This window comes from Mus caroli, unplaced genomic scaffold, assembly GCF_978045245.1.
Source record: "Mus caroli unplaced genomic scaffold, Mus_caroli_1 scaffold_11, whole genome shotgun sequence".
In the NCBI taxonomy this organism is placed as follows: Eukaryota; Metazoa; Chordata; class Mammalia; order Rodentia; family Muridae; genus Mus; species Mus caroli.
In genome coordinates, this window is record NW_028227266.1 from 46,702,229 (window position 1) to 46,717,130 (window position 14,902).

Below are 14,902 nucleotides of genomic sequence, written 5' to 3' on the forward strand. Positions count from 1 at the left end.
GAGAAACCATGTCTCTGGACAAAACAAAACAAAATTAAAAAACAAAACAAAACAACAACAACAACAAAAACACATCCTACTTTGGGGTTAGACTCAGTAGCCCAGGTCTCCTCCCATCTTAACTCCCAAATGCTGGGATTACAGGTGTGAGCCACCATACCCTGAATTCAACTTGTCCTTCAACAACCCACTCAACGGCCACTCTCTCCAGAATTCTGGGACTGCCTCTCTTTTACCATACCACAGTTACTGGGTAGGGTTACTGGGTGAAATGTCTCTCACTATAAGCAAGACCCCACGGGACTTTGTTGCAAGGTCCACCTCAGTGATAATTACAAATGAACTCAGTGCATTTTCACTAAAGCATCTCCAGTGGGAAGGGAAGCTGACTCATCTGGCTATACATGGCTCTCCTGTGTGGTCCTTCCGTTACCTTCCACTCCATTGCAGACGCCAACACATACTCTCTAAGTACTTTTATTTTTGGTTTTTCGAGACAGGGTTTCTCTGGGTCACCCTGGTTGTCCTGGAACTCGCTCTGTAGATCAGGCTCAAACTCACAGAGATCCACCTGCCTCTGCCTCGAGTGTTGGTATTAAAGGTGTGTACCGCCACCACCCATCGTCTCCAAATACTTTGAACTCTGCTCAAATTCTAAGCTCTAGGGCAAGACCCATGTCTTAGCAGTCTTTGCATCTCAACCCCCACCTCACCCCAACACAGATAGTCCCCTCACCAACGACAGACTTGACAGACATTTGACAACTCAGACTGACAGAAAAGAGGCTGGGAGTTAGGGGAGGAGGAAGGGGCAAACTCAAGTCCCTATGCCAAAACACACCTGACCCCTGCTCAGTGACAAAGGTTTGAAATAGTTCTCAAGTCAGATTCTAGTAAGGAGGAAGTGGGAAGCAGGCCTGGGCAGGCCCTGATTATGGCTGGAAAGAAGGAATTCAAGGGGACAGAGAGTGACAGCCCCGCTTTCTAGTCCTAGTCTGCCCGACAGCTTGCTATGTGGTCTTTGGCAAATTACAGAGCCTCCCTAGAACTCAGTAACTCCTCCTGAAACAAACGTTTTGAAATAAAAGCTCCAAAAGACCTTGTCAACTCTTACATGCTCTCATGATTCTTAGTCACCCCAAACACCTGAACGATGTCCATGTGAAGCAGGGACTGTGCCTTCCTCCGCAGGAAGCAAGAACAGGGACAGAGAGGAGACACAGTATAACCCCTCCCCCACCGCGCCACTCCTTAACCCTCCAGAGACACAGGTGACCCACAGCAAGGGAGTCAGCACTCCTCTGGAACCTGAAGAGGGATCTGAGGGCAGCCGAGGACAGAGGGCAGAACTGGAAGTAGATTTTCAATACCCAGCTTCCCTCAGGCTGAACTCTAACTCTCCCCCCACCCCACCCCCTACTCGCACACATGTACACTTTCACAGATCCAGTTTAGGAGTGTTCAAATTAGCACAACCTGCCCTGAAATACTGCACAAAACACACAGTAAGCATTTTGCTTGTTTTTATGTCATCGATGGTTTCAATGGGTGACTCACCCTTCCGCTTTAGCACTCTGTGCTCATGGGGTTTACTATAAATAATGCAAGGGAGAGCACACAGGCTGAGCCCAGGCCCTGCCCAGCCGGACTGCTAGGTCACTGCAGTTAGACAGAACCACCAGCCTAAGGTGTGTTCAGAGGGGCTGCTTTCCACCACTGCAGACAGGAAGCAAACGGCCCCCATCCCGACTTCGGAACACTGTTAGGAAAGGGAACTGAGACCCCCACATAGAGTTTGTGCTGGGTACCAGCCTAGAATTTGAACACATGTGCTCCTCAGCCTTCTGGAACCTTCCCAAAAGGCTCAATCAGGATTCAAAACCAGGCTCTGAACCTGCCTTAGGTATTACCTTAGTTTCATCTTAATCCATTCTTCTCAACTCTGATCTTTATTTGGTGATGCCCAAGTTGCAGGTAGGGGTGCTGTGTGTGTGTGTGTGTGTGTGTGTGTGTGTGTGTGTGTGTGTTTCTGTCTGTCTGTCTGTGTGTTTCTGTGTGTCTGTCTGTCTGTCTGTGTATCTGTATGTCTGTCTGTGTATCTGTGTGTCTGTCTGTGTATCTGTATGTGTCTGGGGTTGTGTGTGTGACTGGGGGAGGTGATTCAGTGTGACTTCCCAGGAACCCAAACTCACAGGAGGCTGAACCACAACCACAGAAACACTACAGTAATCAGAGGGGTCTTGGCCAGAGCTCGTCCACTCCCTAAAGCTGGGAAGTGAAGTCAGTATTTACAGCGGTTGAGCCCCTTCCAAATCCTGCCTTCCCAGGAAGGCCCCCCCACCACCACAGTGTTCACCACTCACAAAATTCCCAAGAGTCATCAATTCCCAAAGTCTAAGCTAACCTTCCCAAAGGCAAGGCCAAAGAATACAGTGCAGACTTCAAGTCCTATGGATGTCCCAAACATCAGTGGTGGTGGCAGCAATGTTGGGTTCAAGAGACTTTTAAGATAAATATGGTCTCTACAATGCTAGCTTTCTGCAAAAACACCTTTATTTGGTAGATTACTTGCTGTGTTGTTGCTTGGGGTTTTTTGTTTGTTTTAGTTTTGGGGGTTTTGTTTTGTTTTGGTCGGTTTGTTTGCTTCTTATTTTGGGAGATTTTGCTTTTGTTTTTGAGGCAAGATCTAAAGTCGCCCAGGCTGGCCTCAAACTCACTATGTCACCTGAGGCAGAGTGTGAGCCTCTTACCTTCCTTCCTCCACATCCCACCTGCTAGGACTTCAGTCATGCACCACTGAACTAGGGTTTATGGAGAGCTGAGGGTCGAACCCAGGGCCCCATGAGTGCTAGACAATCTTCTACAACAGAGCCCTAGCCCCAGGCCAAGTGGGGACCCTTACATTCCTGATGCACTTCCATGATCCCCTAAGACCTCATTCACTGGCTGCTAGCACAGGGCTGACACCATTCAGTCACAACTAGACTATTTCTTGTCACAGCCTCTTCCTTGGGCCAAAAGAGCAGCATTCAAAGCTCTATAACTCTAGAGCTCCAGTCCAGCCAGCACCTTCCCCGAGCTGAGGACTTGAAACATAACACATCATCGAGGCCATAGACAAAGAGAGGCTGTGCCGCTTATCCAGGTACACCGTTAGCAAATCTTAGTGCCTGGCTTCTCAGCCGTCGTACCTCACTCTACAGGCGACGCTTTTGTCACCAGCTCAACAGTGACTAAAAAATTAGCACTGCCATCACCTTCCAGAAAATCTCTCTTCTGATCCAGGAGCCCAGCACCACCCCTACCCCATGCCACCTCCCCCCCCCCCCACACACACACACACACACATGCTTGATGCCTGACTCTATCTCTCAATCTCTTGGACTTTGTGCTTCCCAGTCAGTCTGCCTCCACAGATACCCCCTGCTCTAAATAGCCCACTCCGTGATCTGCAAACACCACAAAGATATCAAAACAAAGCTATCAGCTGGGTACCCTGCCTTTAGCAGCCAGTCCAAACTCTTTTGTTTGAGTATCAGGCAGCTTATTGACCAGGTGAGAGGGTCAGAAGTTTCTCCTTTGCCTAGATGCTTCCTGCAAGAGCAGTGGACTGGGGATAGGCACAAGAGCTCAGGCGGACATCATCTTAGTAACTTAAGACTGAGAGAAGGAAAGGACAGAAGAGGCAAAAATGGCCAATACCACCCCAGTCTGAACACAAAGTTGAGTCTATAATTGTTTCCATGAAGCAGGGGGGAAAGAGGTGAGGGCAGGAAACTGGGACGCCACGAGATCAATGCAGCCACCCAAGGCCACCACAGCCCCCTCCTTCAAGCTCTTCCCCACAACTGCACCCCATCGACAGCCTCCACCCGTAGTCACTACGCCTAACTAACTCACCACCCCTCACCTGACCCCTACAGTTTATCTTCCCACACGGAGAAAGGTGGCCCTTATCAAGCCATCTAGCTCTAGTAGATTGTTCCAGGGACCACAAGGGTTATCAGTAGAGCCGATGCAGGATGATAAACAGTCACCTCTTATGCAAGCAGCACCAAGAATGCTGGCCACCGGGCAGAAGCAGAGTTCAGGAGAACTTGAGTTGAATGCCCTTCTCCTCCATTCTAATCCCGGGGACCCAGATATCTTGGCAGAAACGGCTCAGGTGGGTCTCCTCCTTTTCTGACCGGGACCTGTGCATACGTGGGTCCCCCTTCTTGGGTCAAGATTAGTGGCTTCACATGGGACACATAAGTCCTGTCTCTGGCTATAGCTTCACTGTTTGGCATCTTCCAGAGACTTTTGACTGTAAGGTTCTGCTGGGCATGGTAGTGCACACCTTTAACCCTGGCACTCAGGCAGGCATGAGTTTCAAGTCATCCCGGTTTACATAGTGAGTCCCAGGACATCCAAAGATACACCCCGTCTGACAGACAGACAGGGTCGTAGTGGTGGGGTCTCCAAAAGAAGAGGGTTGTGGGTGACACAAAAAAATCCACTAAAAATAAGGGGGTACGGAGATGGTTCGGTTGGAAAAGTGCTTGCTGTGCAACTGTGGGGATTTGAGTTCTATCACAAGCACTCAAGGGGATGTGGTGATGGACCCTTCTAACCCCGGCACTGGGGAGGTGGAATCAGACAAATCCCTAGGGCCTGCTAGACAGACAATCTGATCATCTAATCAGCGAGTTTCATGCCTTGAGAGACTCTGTCCCCAAAAAGTAAAAGTGGAGGGTGCACACGTGCATGCGCATATACACATATGCACATTCATCTATACCTCTGCACACATGTGCATACATACATAAAAGCATGCACACGTGAGCACACGCATGCTGACACACACATTCTGATTGCTAAGATGCAGCCTGCATGACTAGGGTATACTCTCAGGACCCATCTGTGGGACAGAGGCAGGCAGGACACCAGTGAGGGCCTTTTAAAACCCTTCTCATTCTAAGTGTAAACTCAGCAAGGCAAGTGTCTGCAAGTGACAAAAGAATTGCACTCGGAAGGACAGCAAGCAGTCTCACCCCCAGGGCGGCAGGCTGGGAGGGGGAAAGCGGGAGAATGACACAGTCCAGGGCTGGCCAGAATGAAAGACAGAATGGAAGAGGCTAATTTACACAGGAAGTGAGCACTTACCAGGCCCTTCATCCCAACACACAAAACCCTCGGCCATATCTGGAAGTAATTACACCCAGTTAACATGATCTGCTTGCCACTAAAATTAACTACAAACAGAGATATTTTTCACTTTTGCAACAAGGAATGCCAAGATGTGTTCTGGTCTGCACCCCACACACACCACTGAATCTGGCTTGGGGGAGGTGGTATTTATCTGCAACTTGGCAAAAAGGGAGGAAAAAAAAAAACCAAACACGTTCTTATAGCTGTCAGGACACAGAAAGTAAAATAAGATAATTATGAAAAAGTGAGTGGTGGCCCCAAACCCACTGAGCTGGAAGCCCTACAGAGCCTGCAGCCAGCACAGGCCCAGTCAGTTTTCCCATAAGGAACTTCAGGTAAAGAAGTGATTTTAGACTCCTTTGATTTAGCTTCCCACTGCATTTAAGTACCACCTTCAGTCCCTCTGCCAAGGGGCAAGGGAATGAATGCAGGGAGGTAGATTCACAAATGTTAGCGCAGCCTTGGTTTAGCAGACCATTTTAAAGGACGACATTGCATGTTTCCGACCCCGAGGTGGCTGGTGACTTCCACAACTTTCACCCTCCCCGAGCTGTGCAGGAACTGTTCATGAGATGTGTGTGGTTTTGCTACATAAAGGAAGAAGAAAAGTCTAAGAGGAAGTAAGTTTGCTTCCAGTGTGTGGGCCCTGAAACAGGCTTAGATCTCAGTCTCCAAAACCCTGGGCTTAATGGACTCGACGTGGCTGACCAATATGTTATTTCTCTTTGTCCCCAACCCCACAATCTGAAAAACACTAATTTGTATTTTTTCTGTGAGTTGCCATCAACGAGGCTACAAACACAGAGACAGATCTGTGAGGTTCCCAAGGAGGTGTTTGCCTGCGCTGACCCCTCTTTTCTAGGCCACACTCCACAGCCTCCCCTTAAGGTGCAGTATTCCTTTGTCACCAGAGGACTTTAAACCAGCAGTAGTGACCAAGTAGAACATCCACTGGCCAGACAACGCACAAATATCTTTTCTCAAAAAACAAAGCAGGCAGAAAGTTTCCGTTAAGAATGAGGTCAGACGCCACTGTTCTTGGCAAAAAAAAAAAATCGCATTTAGAAACATTCCCTCAGGCATGGGGGGCAGGGGGGACACCATGTGACAACCAGAGAGACCTTGCTTTAAGGACTTGGAACTATGAGGGGGCGGAGGGGAGAACATTTGATGTACTGAGAGAAACACACACACTATTCTTTAACTCTGTTAATCTGACTTCATGAGAGAGACATTAAAGAGAGGTGCGTGTCCTTTCAAACCAACAGTCCCAGGGCCACTGGGCTATGTGTTTGTGTTGTGTGCCCCATGATCCTACTGACCAGGATACCATCTTGCCAAACGGCATGCCCCTAAACTTCCTCCTCCCGACCCAGACCCGAGCGTCTGGGAACGCCGCCCTGTCCACACAGCTTCGAGAAGAACCCATCCTCATTTCCAGACACCACGTTCTCTCCGCTCGCCACTGTGCAGCCAACCATTGTGGGAAATCTAGGAGAAAGGGATGGAGCAGAGAGAGGCAGAGACACAGACACAGACAGACACAGACAGACAGACAGACAAAAGACCCTAAAAGACTCCCTTGCCATTAACAGCCCAATGACCTGTGATGTGTCTTCTTTCCCAACTACACACACAGGTGCACACACTTGCACATAAGAGCACACTCACAGGCATGCACTCACACGTGCACACAGGTGCACAAACATACCCGTGCACACGCACACACACACACACACACAAGGGCTCGCATATATCTAGATACACATCCTGGGTCTGTCTTACTGCACAGCCCTCTAGGCTCAGAAAGGGTTAAGTCACTCTCATTGCATAAATCAAAAGTTCAAGGCTGCACCCACACCACAATGATCCCCTCTTTACATATGACGAGAACCAGAGAGAGGCTACAGTCCCAAGCATCCTGAGTGGGTCTCCCAGGCCCGCACAGGTTACACCGCCGAGGTCAGGGTGGAGGACCTTTAGCGGCAACATTCATTTCCTGAACAGGACAAGCCCTCCTGACCATAAAGCTAATAAGAACTTCCTCGCACGGCCGAGCCCCGGCTGACAGGGCGACTTGTCACCGGTCACGCAGGAGGAGAACGCTGGTTCCCATTAGAGGCTTATGACGCCAGGTGCTCCTAATAAGGAGCCTCAGCGAGAAACAAGAGCCTGCTAAGTCCTGGCTCCAACTCTGGAAGTAATCAGGCCCGGGCTTCAGGGATTAGGGAGGGGCCTTCCTTGAAGAAATGGGGGAGGGGGTGGCCTCTGTAGACCCCAGCAGCCGCTAACCTGCTGAATGGCTTGAATAAATAAATTCCCAACCATCCTTCCATTTCTTTCCCAGTCACCATAAAAGACTCCCCCAAATTAACACTAGTAATGCTCCCCACACCCCGTACTCCGGGCTTGATGGATTGCCCAGAGGGCCATTACGTTAGGCCAGATCTGCTTCTCATGATGGCAAGGAGGGTCGTGCCAACAGACCTAATGGCATTAAGATCACAACCTCAGCTAATCCACTTAGCCCAGGAAAGGATGACTTGCGGCTCAGTGGCTCACCTATCAGGCTAGGGTCACAAGGAAGTGGAAGGTAGGCAGGCAACTCCTTACTCCATCCCTGCTGCTACCAGTTAACTCATGTCATGTATTACCACCCCGTCCTGGGCAAAGATAACGGTTTGATGGAGTGCGGATCTTATTTTTAGCATGTCCGATGGGTGTGCTGTATGTCTTTACAGAGCCTGGGGACTCCTGTTGGCTGTAAAGAACTCGTGCAGGGCTAGAGTTTTTACCTCTTCATCAAAATATCTGTCACCAGGTCTTTGAGAAATTTCCCCGGCGATGCTGTGCTGTTTCAGGAAGTCCTTCCTCTTACCTAACTTGGATCCTTCTTCTGGTAATGCCGAACACAATCTGTGCACACTGAAGAGAATCAGGCCTCAGGGTCAGAGTGGAGCATGAGTTCAGAACTGAGATTCAGACAGGATTTGGGGGAGTTTTAGCCAAAGTTTCCATGCCGACAAGAAAGGGCTGGAGCCCCTCCCCACAGCTGCAGAGTTAAGCTTCGAATAGGCAAAACCCAAGCATAGTTTTTTTTTTTTTCAGACTGAGCCAGCATAATAAGGACACAGGGGCTTTTAAGGGGAAACAGTAGAAAGGGGGATTTCTGATTCTGCTGGCATGGAATTAACAATGCAGAATTTTTATTTTTGAAAATGGGTTTTTCTCTCCCTTCTCTGGTTTTCTGTTTTCTAGTCAGCATAAAAAGGTTCTATCTCTAGAGGCCAGTTGCTCTGTCAGTAAGATGGGGCATAGGACTTCCTGGATCTGTGTGGTCTGGGTCCCTGAACACCTATCTACTATGCCATTTGCAGGTGACTGCCTGGGAAGTGACCAGGAGAAATGAGAGGCCAGAGCTGGTCCCTCAGCTTTAGAGAAAGTGAGTCCTAGCATCCTTTGCTGCTTACCATAGGCAAGTCCGCTAACCTCTTGGGCTTTCCTTGGCCGTCGGGAATGTGAGACTAACACTCCCCTAACAGGCCAGCTAGGAGCTAAACGCAGCACTCAGCTCAGAAGCTGACATATGACAACTATTCAACACTGTCCCTGGATCACTATGGGAAGGATGCCTAGGGAGGGAGCTCTTAGCACCTAGTGTTCGTTCGTGTGAGCCCAGCCCAAGACTGCCCGTAGTAAGGCAGTCTGTGTGCTGACTACCCCTCCACCAGAGAGCTACACACACTGAGCCCTATGCACGCAGAGTGTAGGGCATCTGTGCTCTGCATTTGGGCCTGACATTTGGGCAGCACTGCCCAGCTACATCTAAAGAACTGGCATGGCCCACAAAGCCCTGGGTCAATGGGACAAAGTGTACCCGGACACCAGAGTGCATCAGTCTACTTCCCAGGAAAGACAGAGCTGCACTCAGTCAGTCACCACCCAACACACACACACACACACACACACACACACACACACACACACCATAGCAGTTTTACAGTGCTGAAGGCATGGACGATGGACAGACCCTCCGGGAATCAAGGGTTGGAATGGCACAGCAAGCCATGAACCTGTACTGCAGACTTGTTCTTCTATACAATAGCAATGGCTTCCAAATGGCAGACACCTATGGAGCGCATGCATTGTGCATTTCCATGCATGGCAAATATTTACACGTTGCTCCTTATAATGACCCCCTGAGTAGGTCCTGTTATCCGCATTTTATAAATGAACAGACAAGCCTGGAGAGGTTAACCACCACAACCCTAGTCACACAGCCAGTACGTGATAAAATCAGCCTTGTGACACAGAGTCAGTACAAGCACATTCACTGTGTATAAGGCACCGGGTTGGACGTAGACACTCTACCAAAATAACTATAGAAGCGCCACCCGCCTCACCTAAGATGCCAAACGGAACTTTTATTTATCATGGAACATTTCAGAACCCTCTCTTCACCTCTCATCTTCATTTAGCAAGACTCTTCAGTCTTACACTTTAACTCTCAGTTGTATGTTTTAAAGTCATCTCTCGCAGACATGCACAAGCACACACACAGGCATACTCCCAAGCACAAACACGGGCACACACACGTAGTAATTGGAAATGCTTTCCTTCCAAATTAGCAAGAAATCAAAAGTGGAGTCTGAGCTTAGCCATTTAGGATAAGACGGCTTTAAAGAGTTGTTAGGATTTTCCTACAACATGCAGGTCTATGAAAGTCAAGAGTTCACTCCAGATCTCATCTAGCTAAGTAACCCTGAGCAGGTTTAAAAAGTGAAAAAAAAAATACACAAATCAACAAGCTGAGCATGGTGACACATGCCTTTAATCCCATAATTTAGGAGGCAGAGGCAGGCATATCTATGTGAGTTTAAGGCCAGCCTGGTCTACATAGTGAGTTCCAGGACAGCCAAGGGTATACAGTGAGACCCTGTCTAAAAATAAATGAATGAATGAATGAATGAATGATAAATCCAAAAACCACAAGTCAATGAAGACAGACGGAAATCAAACTGATCCTCTCTTGGCTGTCTGATCCCACAATGAGGAATCCAAAACCATGGAATAAAATACAATTCACCAGCAAAGTACTCTTAGAAAGAAAGCTCAGGATGGAAAGGGGGTCACAACACATGTAACTCAGAGCTTTGGCCTCCAACACAGCGGGACACACCCTGGCAAACCATCTTACTCCCTTACACAGCCACAGACCTCTCCAAAGGACCAGGTTTCCAGGAGCCCAGGAAGTTAGTTACAGAATCATGCATCACCCCAAAAGGATACTTCCTGGAAACAGAAACGGGCTTGAACAGGACTGGGGTGAATCTGTGAATGACATAGTAGCTGTAAATAGCTACTAAGCAAAGCCTGGAGACACCTGACCTTTAGAACTGACGTCAAGGAAGATGGCTGAAGCCTCCAACCCTGGCAGTTTAGGGATGGTGCTGGTACCTAAAGACTAGGTCAGGTGGAGCTGAGCCAGAACAGCACCATGCATGTGCTTATAAGGACTGCTGCAGTGTGCCCAAGGCTCATGAACAAGATGGCAAGCAGAGAGCCTGGCCTTGACCATTTATAGCTGTGTGGCTATCAGCAAGTCACTTCCTCGATTCACCATTTTCCTTATCTCTAAGTTGGGGCGGGGCTTCATATTAGCCCAGGATCCCTTACCCAACCCCCCCACCCACCCCAGGCGCTTCAGAAATCAGAACTATGCAGATGTTAGCCTTATCGGGACCTGTGTTTACCAGCTCCAGTGGCATCTAGGGCAGCACTCTGTAATCAAACACATTAATATTTTTGCAGCCAAACATATGAATATGCAAAATAAAGCAGGCTAAATATAGCCCCGCATCAGCTTTTGCCACTAAACGAGTTTGCTACAAACTTACACAAAACCTTTTAGCTTTCAGAGCCTCTCCGACTTTGTAATCACAGAGCCAGAGCCCGGGTTGCCAGCCCCACCCCCTCCTTCAGAAGGGTGAGGAGAAAGTCTGTCAATAGAGCATCACATATTATTAATGTGGCTGCTGTGGCTCTCCACAGCTTACTCTGTTCCAAACAGGAACTTGGTGCTACCTCAGAGGTGCCTGGAAGTCAGGCATGGGAGCTCAGACTTCAGATCTCGCACCTGGGATGCTGTAGCAGGAGGACCACCAGGAGTTCAAAGGCCACAGTGTGAGAGAGATGGGGAGAGGGGGAGAGGGGGAAAGGGGGAGAGGGGGAGGGGGAGAGGGGGGGGATGTTCAGTTGCAAGAGCACTTTCCCAGCATACACAAAGTCCTGGATCTAATCCTCAGCACCACTTAAAACTGGCCATGGTGAGATTCCCAGCATGCAGGAGGCGGAAACAGAAGCATCTGAAGTTCAAAAAAAATGTCGTCCTCAGATATATCGTGAATTCAAAGCTAACTGGGGTACACTAGATCTTCTCTCAAATCAAACTGTTAATGGCCATAGGACCCTCTGCATGATCCCTCACTGAAAACAGCATCTGCCATGTGAGCAAGGCCAAGCTGAGCAAACAGAGCCCCAACATCCCAGCCAGGATGGGTTATAACATGGCTCATATGTTCTAAAGCAGGCCCCAGAAAGTTTTGGGGAAGGGCTCTACCACAAGTGGGTTCAGGAATCCAGACAAGACCATCCCTTAGTGTCTGAACCTCCCTTTCAGAACTAAGTAAGAGTAGCAGAGCCTCTGAGCTGTCCTGAGGGTTGGTCAGTATTTGACACAACAGAGAATCCTATAGAAGATCCAGGCCTCGCTCTGATTCTACAGCACCAAAGGACCAGAATGCAACCAAAGCTGTCCTGGGAGTTAGGCAGACACAGCCATAAATGAGGACTGGGTCTCCACACGGGTCAACTCCGCTGCTCGTGTAATGTTACTGACAGCTGGGTAAGGTTGGGAAGGGTCAGGAGCATCTCAGGATCAGGTGAGCTGGATCCTAGACCACACCCAAACCAATAACTGCTCCAGTTTTTCAGAGAAAAAAAAAAAAAAAAGACAAGCGAGTCCCATCTTCCAGAAGCCTGCTAGGGTCCCCTCTCTCTACACTGTCCTTTTATTATGGCTTACTGGGAAAGACCCAGGGGTCCAAAATCTGGAGAGGATAGCTGCTCAACTGTGTCTTCTCACTGGCTAGCTTCCTTCAGGTTCTGTCACTTAAGTAAATCCATCAGATTTATCCAAGTGGTGTTTCTGTCTGGTATTCCCTTCCTCCCATCCATCCATCCATCCATCCATCCATCCATCCTTCCTTATTTCTTTGATATCCTGCCATTTGATCCAGGGATCATGACACACAACGCCCCCCCCCTCCAAGTTTCATTACCCCTCTGTCCAGTCAAGAGGTGTTCCCCTCAGGGTACCCCAGGTTGGGATCAAGTTATGGAGAAACCTATGAATGTAATTCAATAACCAACGAGCCCCTTCCTGCCTTGCTTCTCTGTACCCTGCCCTTTCTTCTTCCCCCAGCAAGAATAAATGCCAGATGCTTCATCTGCACCAACACGCTAACCTGATGGCTTTAAATAAAAGGAACTTTGCAGCCTGTACCCTATCATAGACCTCCCTGTCAGGATCCTGGCCAACTCCGTGGCTTTCTGGCATCTGATTTTTCAATCTTGCCTTGCTGTTTGCTCTCGTGGCTGTGATGACTATTCTTCCACTGAACATGTCTCAGATTGATGCTAGGTGGGAGGGGGGTGAGGCACAGAACAGTGGGAAATGGGGAGGTGGTACATTAATCCAAGCGCCGGGAGGGAGGACGGCAAAGGCCTCCCACGAAGTACATCTATCCAGGGGTAGCCAGGGCTGCATACTCAGAGAAATGTCTTCTCCCTCTCCTGATGTCCTCGGACCTCAGAGCTTATCACGGAGGGGTCTGGCACCAGATCTAGCTGCTCAGGGTGAAGGACTCACTTCCACCCTCAGTCAAAAGCACATGGTGTGGCAGCAAGAACTCCAGAATTAAGCCTCACTGTTACAAGCTAATGAGGACAGGGACATAGTCTACATCACCTCACACGGGCTCCAACACACAGGAATGTTCGGAACCTCACAAGCCAACGGTGCGACACAGGAATAAGGCTGGAATAAAATGAAGGACACAGAGGCAGTTCTTCACCTTCATGGTAACTAGATGGTGGCCACAGCCCCAGTGACTTTGGGTGTCACTTCAGTCAGCATCAACCCTTAAACTGAGCTCAGGGAGCTCTAAGAGCATCTACAGATGCTCACCCCTGCACTTGTCCGCTCAGACACAGCTCAGCCAACCCTCATTTCCTTCCATCACAGGAGAACCCAGAACTCTCGGGACAGTTACATCTTTTGTGGCCTTCCTAAGTACAAAAAAAACTACATACATGGACTCATTGAAAATTCTTGATTCTGTAAGGAAGGCTTGGGAGATTTATGACCCAGAAAAAGGCCAGGCATGTGGTACACGACCTTAGCCCCAGCACTTAAGACACAGGAAGCAGGTGGGCTTCTGTGAGTTCAAGACTAGCCTAGTCTACATAGCCAGTTCCAGGCTAGCTAGGGTTATGGAGTAAGACCTTGTCTCAAGCAGATAAGTTAAATTTTCTTTTTAAAAAAAATCGGTAAAAATCACTTTATTTGTGAGTGTGTGCGTGTGCTTATGGGAGCCAGAAATCTTCAATCGTTCTTCACATCCATATATATATGGATATATATATATATATACACACAAAATATATGTACACACACAAATATATATGTATATGTGTATGTATATTTATATATATATATGTACACATACACACACATATGTGTGTGTGTGTGTGTATGTGTGTGTGTGTGTATATATATGATGAGATCTCTTGTTGCGCCTGGAGCTTGTGAATTTGGCTGACTGGCCACAGTTCCAGGATTCCAGTCTATCTCCACCTCCCCTGGGCTATGACTGCAGCTGCATTTTGCTGAATTTTTTTTTTTTTGAGTGCATGGCTTTTTACATATGCAGGTCCTCACGCTTGCATAGCAAGCACTTTACCAACAGAGCTCTCTCTACCCCCCCACACACACCCAAAAACTTGTCCTTAAAAAGTGACTTTCCACATTACCCCCCCTTTTCACAGCACATTCACATCCGGAATGATAGACCTCTCTGGTCAAGGTTCAGAGGGGGGTTTCCTCTTAAGAAAAACGAGAGCAAAACCAAGCACAATTTCATCAATCTATTTTCTGAGCAGGTCAAGTCCTAAGAAGACACATATCCGCAGTTGTTATTTTCTGTACTCTCTGGAAAAAGAAATGGTTACTTTTTTAGCTGAGTACCACTTTCCATAAGGTACAGCTCAGCTCGGCCGACCAGGAAGCTTCCGGAGCACACTGCGGCTAGAGGTGATTATATCGGTTTCCCACCCCCTCAAGTTCCCCCACCTAAATGAGCAACAGGAATGGAGGAGGAGGAAGAATGCACACAAAGGTGGAAAATCCACCCAAGGTCAGCAAATCAGCCAGCCGGAAGTTGGGTAAAAAGTTAGCATCCATAACAACCGAAAACCAGATTTGTGGGCGCAACTGGTCCGACTCAGGGACAAGGGGCGAAAATGATGGGCTTGTAGTTTATGGCAAACAGAAAAGGCAAACCCACTGCTGACTCCCTTCTTTGGGCCAGTGCTCCCCAACCTGTTGTGCAGGAAGGATCTTCTTCATTGGGTAGCTACAAGGAACCATCAC

The 14,902-nt window shown here is 48.5% G+C and overlaps 1 protein-coding gene across 2 annotated transcripts in view; it reads right to left on the reverse strand.

Moving 5' to 3' along the window:
* Zbtb16 (zinc finger and BTB domain containing 16) overlaps window positions 1-14,902 on the reverse strand; it is a 176,513-nt gene that overhangs the window by 156,197 nt on the left and 5,414 nt on the right. The gene's annotated exons all lie outside the window — the stretch shown is intronic.